This window comes from Phocoena phocoena, chromosome 10 (assembly GCF_963924675.1).
Source record: "Phocoena phocoena chromosome 10, mPhoPho1.1, whole genome shotgun sequence".
Lineage (NCBI taxonomy): Eukaryota > Metazoa > Chordata > Mammalia > Artiodactyla > Phocoenidae > Phocoena > Phocoena phocoena.
The window spans coordinates 67428004-67434359 of record NC_089228.1 but is presented as its reverse complement, the minus strand read 5'-3'; positions in this window follow the sequence as shown (position 1 = coordinate 67434359).

Genomic DNA, 6356 nt, shown 5'->3' with positions numbered 1-6356 from the left:
CTGCGCTGGCCTCTCTGACTCATCACCCACCCCTAGCTGACGGCCTCCCACACATCCCGCTCAGGGCCTTTGCCCTTTCTGTTCCCTCGCCTGGAATGCTCTTCCCTGAGGTATCCACATGCCCTCATCTCCTTCAATTCTCTATTCAACTGTCAAAATTCTTCTCTGGGACTTCCCGGGTGGCGTAGTGGTTAAGAATCCACCTGCCAATGCAAGGGACATAGGTTTGATCCCTGGTCCTGGAAGATCCCAGATGCCGTGGAGCAACTAAGCCAGTGTGCCACAGCTACTGAGCCTCCAGTCTAGAGCCCACGAACCACAACTACCCAGCCCACACACCACAACTACTGAAGCCTGTGCGCTCTAGGGCCTGCATGCCGTAACTACTGAGCCCACATGCTGCAACTACTAAAGCCTGCGCGCCTAGAGCCCGTGCTCCGCAACAAGAGAAGCCAGCGCAGTGAGAAGCCCGCGCACCGCAACGAAGAGTAGCCCCCGCTTGCGGCAACTAGAGAAAGCCCATGGCAGCAACGAAGACCCAACACAACCCAAAAAAAAAAGTCTTCTCCGGCCATCATAGGTTCTATTGCCTTACTTGGGGGTGGTTACACAGGATGGTCCAGGATCTCACTGTCTGAAGGACCAGAAAGAAGCAACTTGCTGCTCTACCAGCTTATCTCCTCACATCACAGCTTCCAGCAGGGGCTCTCTGCATCCTCCCTTCCTCCCTCTCTCAGCCTCACCTGGCCTCCAACCTCTTTTTCCTCCTTAACAACATTTCTCTACTCCTTCCACATATGCACCAGGGAACCCGTAGCTCCCCCACATGGCTTTTATGGCCTTTCAAGACATGCACATCCTTCACCCCCTCACCTCTGCGTCCCATCATGGTCCTTTCTGAACCACTCACCATTCCTGGAATGCCAGATTCCCTCCCACACTTGCTCCCTTTGCCCCAAACCTCCCTGATTCTCTCATCCCCTTGCCTAGCTGATACCTCTTCCCCCTTCACCTTAGAGTCTAACCTCCTCCTTGAAGCTCCTCCATGCTTTAAGCAGGGTTCATGCCCCTTTAGCTGTGACCCCATGATGTTCTGGGCTCCCCCTATAGGAATATTATTCTGTTCCTCGGTCCACACTGCTCCCAGCTCCCTAGTACATAGTAGGTGCTCAAGTAAGGGTTGTCAAATTCATTAATTGGGCTACTTTCATCTGTCACTCGAGGTCAGTCAATTGATAAGGATTTTGATGGATAAGGATTTGTCCAGGTGAGACCTCAAGGTAAGAGAGAAGGAGGCTGGAGTCTGGAAGGAGTAGAGTCTGGTCCTAGTGGGGGGGTGGCGAGGGGGAGGTGAGAATAAGTCTGGGGCACGTAAAACTGTATAGGGTGGGAAGGGTTTGATGTGCACATAGGCAGCTTCCTGCAGGTGCTGAGACTTGAGCCAAGCTCTAAAGGAAGCGGGTAAGATTTAGAAGCAGCGAACAGCATGTGTGAAGGGACTGATGAAGCAAGAGCACTACACCCACCCTGGACTTTTCCCGTTGGGGTCAAAGGTCACAGACAGGCTGAGTGGAGGGATCGTGGACTCTGCCTCAGGGATAGTGGGCTCATTGCAGGGGTCTGGAGCCACTGGTCTAGCCTCCCCTTGGGCAAGTTCCTTCACACAGCTTGCATAGAACCTCAATGAAGCAATTCCTCACCCCTGGGGAGGCCCCAAACTTTAAAGTGAAGTAGAGTCTCTGACTCCTTATCAGTTATTGCCTCTTTCTCTTCCCTTTCTGCTTTTTCTCTCTACCTGTTTCTCTCCATATCTCTTTCTGTCTCTCTCTTGGGGCCTTCAAAGTCTGCTTCAGATGCAGTTTTAAGATTATAGATGTAAAACCACAGTGGTGTGCTGGAGCCACATATTAGAGGTTTGCAAGAGCCAATTGTGTACCTCTCTTCCCAACTCAGCGGCCTGCAATCAGCCACTGTGGGAGTATTTACACCATGGGAATCAGCAAATGCTACAAATCAGGGGTTTTTCCCCCCAAAGAACAGTTACCAGAACATCTCTTCTGCCCAAAGCCTTCCCCAGATCTAGCATGCATTTAAGCAACAGCTGTTCACTGAGCACCGACCGAATGCCAGCACAGTGGAAAACGAGCCTGCTGTGATGTGTGAGGCTCCATTAGGCAAATTAGGAAAAGTGCCCCTTCCTCTGGGCAGATGCAGCCCAGTGCCAGGGCCCACGGGTTGGCAAGTGGACTGTGGGCTGGATTCCAGTCCCCACTCACCCCCTTGGTCAGGCACCCTTGTACAGGACACAACCTACATACCCAAGTGGAGCCCCTGGCCCTGTAGTTATAGGAGTGGACTAACTCCTGGTCTCCCCTAGAGGCACTCACATAGCCTCATGCAGGAGAAGACACAAAATTAATTACAGCACAGTGTGGAAGGGGCAGTAGCCCTGTATGCCAAGTGCTGTGAGAGCACTGCAAAAGGAACAACTCGCCAGTGCCTATCAGGGAGGACTTCCTGGGGGAGGTGACATAAGTTAACAGTGAGTTCCAGGGCAGGAGAGATCAGTTTTAACCCTGGATCGCCTCATAATACCCAGCCTTGCTCTGGGCAAGTGCTGGACCCTCAGTTACTCACTGTTTCCTCCGCTGACACACACCGTCCTTCAGAATGTGGGTTGTTCTACTAGATAACTGAGTAGACTCAAAAAAAGATTAGTGTCGTAAAAGAAAAAATAAAGCAGGGGGACTGTTCTATATTCAAGAGAATAAAGATAAATGGCACCTGAATATAGTATGCAATCGTTAATTGGATTTCCCTTCAAAAAACAAAACAGTAGGGGGCTTCCCGGGTGGCGCAGTGGTTGGGAATCCACCTGCCAATGCAGGGGACATGGGTTTGAGCCGTGGTCTGGGAAGATCCCACATGCTGCGGAGCAACTGAGCCCGTGCGCCACAACTACTGAGCCCGTGCTCTAGAGCCCGTGAGGCACAACTACTGAGCCCACATGCCACAACTACTAAAGCCCGCACGCCTAGAGCCCATGCTCTGCAACAAGAGAAGCCACCACAATGAGAAGCCTGCGCACTGGAACGAAAGAATAGCCCCCACTCGCCGCAACTAGAGAAAGCCCGCGCACAGCAACGAAGATCCAATGCAGCCAAAAATAAATAAATAAATAAATATTTAAAAAAAACAAAAACACAGTAGGAATAAGGGACATTTTGGGGGCAAATGGGGAAATTTGAATATGGACTTCATATTAGATGATATTCACTGAGCAATGTGGAATTTCTTAGGTGTGGTACAAGTGTTGTGATCATGTATAAGAATCTCTTTGTCTTTACGGGATCCATGCTGAAGTGTATAATGTCTGCATTTCACTTTCAAATGGTTCTGAGTAAATACATAAGCAAATGAACAGGAAGTAAGTGTGGGTGGGAGGGGGAGAGTAAATGGGGCAAATTGTAAGCCATCTGTCCAATAGAATTCATTGAACTATTTGCTCAACTCCTTTGTAGATTTGAAAGATTTCTTAATAAAAGGCAGGAGAGATAGGAATTCCGTGGCGGTCCAGTAGTTAGGACTTCATGCTCTCACTGCCGGGGCCCAGGTTCAATCCCTGGTCGGGGAACTGAAATCCCACAAGCCATGGTTTGGCCAAAAAAACAAAACCAAAAACAAAACACCGGTCGGGGGTGAAGCCAAGAATGAGATTCCAGGGGTTAGAATAGAGAATTTCCTCCACAAATCTAACTGTCCTTCCGCTAGTATCTCCCACTCCCCCATCACCCTCAATGTTGCCCCTGGAAACAATGATGAGATACACACCCCTCCTTGGGGTGCATCTGTCCACACCCAGAGGTCAATATCCATCCTCACTCACCATCCCCCTAAGAGGGGAGTTCCCTCCGTCCATGACCCCATGACCCTCCAGTGGGCTCAGCCTTGGGTCTTGTGTATTGTAATCAAAGAATCACTCACTGAGTGTCAGTACCAGAAGAGAGTCCAACCCACCCTCTTGACCCATAAATGTGGAAAAAGTGGCCAAGAGAGGCAGTGACTTCTAGTCCCATTGCTTTAGAGTCAGACAGACTCTGTCTCCTGAGCCCTGCCGCTCACTGGCTGTGTGACCTTGGGCAAGTCACATAACATCCCTGTGCCTCAGTCTCCTCACTGGAACATGAGACTAATACCTACCACACAGGGTTGTTGTGAAGATGAGAGGAGACAATTGAAGTGGAAACACCCCTTCCCTTTCCCAGCAGAGCCCACCTCCCTTCTGGCTTCACTTACTTTCTTTTTATTTTAAATTAATTTACTTATTTATTTTTGATTGGGGATCTTAGTTCCCCGACCAAGGATTGAACCCATTCCCCCTGCAGTGGAAACACAAATTCTTAACCACTGGACCACCAGGGAAGTTCCCTGGCCTTATTTTCTCTTAACGCTTGTCCCCTTCCCAGAATAGAGTATTTTTATTCATTTATTTGGTAAAATTTGCGTCTCTTCTTACTGAAACAGAAGCCTCATGTGAGTAAGGAATTTACTCTTTCATTCACTGCTCTATCCCAAAGGCCTAGAACAGTGCCTCGCATACAGTTGGCGCTTAGCAAATATTTGTTGAATATATAATCCATGTAAAGCACTCACAGCTATGCCCCGAAAACAGCAACCACTGGGTTAAGTTAGCCATGACAATTGTGGTGACAACATGGATGAGGGTGAAATTCCATCTGAGTCTCATAAAAGTTGGGTGCTGTACAGATATGATTTATCCCCACTCAGCAGATGAGGAAACTCAGGGAGGTAGGCTCCGAAAGGCAGAGATCTGCCCAAGCCATGATGTCAGAAGCAAATCTGACACCAGATCCACTCTCCTGGTTTGTCACGGGACAGACTTGCTCCAAGACCACTTCTTGGAGAGGTACCTCCTCGGCGGACAGGAGGCCCCTCTGTGGATCACAGACACCTGACAGAGAAGCCATGATGGGACAGGGCTTTGGAACAGGGCAGAATGGGCAGGCTTTGCTCGGGTCATGAGACTTGGGAACTCAAGTTCCACGAGTACTTCTGTTGACAAAGATAACACACACATGAGATAACACACACATGAGGCAGCAAGATAAGATTCCCAGTGCGGAAGCTTCTAGAACTGAAGTGCTGGGGGAAGAGTCTACTGTGATGTGGGTGTCACATCACTGAGTCTGTCAGGCTTCCACAAGTGAAGGGAGTTAGAATCCCGAAATAGATTCCCTGCGACCACATCGCAGGACATGGGATGCTCTTGACATCGCTGTCCGGGAGTTCCTAGTCGAGCTGCACCCTATTTCCGTCAGTCCCCTGGCACTTTGTAAGAAAGCAGCGCTTCCTGGACACCTCACCAGTCCCCACTATGCCAAAGGCCTCAGCATCAGCCCTCTGAGTCTGTCAATCCTTCTCTCCCTAGAGGGTACCTGGTGGCCCCCTCCTTGCCTGTCAGGAGGTCTAGGTCAGAAAGGCAGCAGGTGACCTACTGCCAGTTCTGTCTCAACACACCTGTCACCATCAGTCAGGGACAGTGGACTGCCCCCTCACGGCTTTGCAACGTGCACCTAAAAACAGTCTATGCCTCCATCATGGCCAGGTATGGCCACTCAGAGACAATGGGGACGTCCTTCAGTCAGTCCTCACGTGTGTACATGTGTGTGTACACATATATGTGCACACACACACACACACACACACACACACACACACACACCCCTCCCTCACGGTCAACTCTCACAGTCAGACAGGACACCCCTCACGGCTGCTGGCGTCTACGAAGGTCCCTGCCCTCTCAGAGTCACTCAGAACAACACCCTCAGAGTCAGCCAGCAGGGGCAGCCCTCCTTCAGAGACCCCTCCTCTGCCATATTCCCCTTATTATTATTATTTTTTTGGCCAAGTGCTGTGTCTTGTGGGATCTTAGTTTCCCAACCAGGGATCGAACCCAGACTCCCAGCAGCAGAAGCGCAGAGTCCTAATCACTGGACCGCCAGGGAAGTCCCCACATTCCCCTTATTGATCATCATTACCTCATACTTGTAACAGTGGGAAACCTCATCCTGGCCAGGAGCACAAATACATACACGCACCCCCAGCACTACTACCTCTCCCCACTTCCTCACCCAAGAAATCATATAAAGTTTGAGGCCAGACTTGAGGGCAAATGAATCCTGCTCCCAGACATCCCAGAAATCAGCTCCCCACTGTAGGATTCGGTTCAGCAAGCAGGCACCACAGACTTTCCTTCAGGAAGTGGAGAGTCTTGTAAGAAGGATGCTGTAGTGGAGAGGGACAGAATCACAGCATCTCTGATTGCCTTAGGGCCT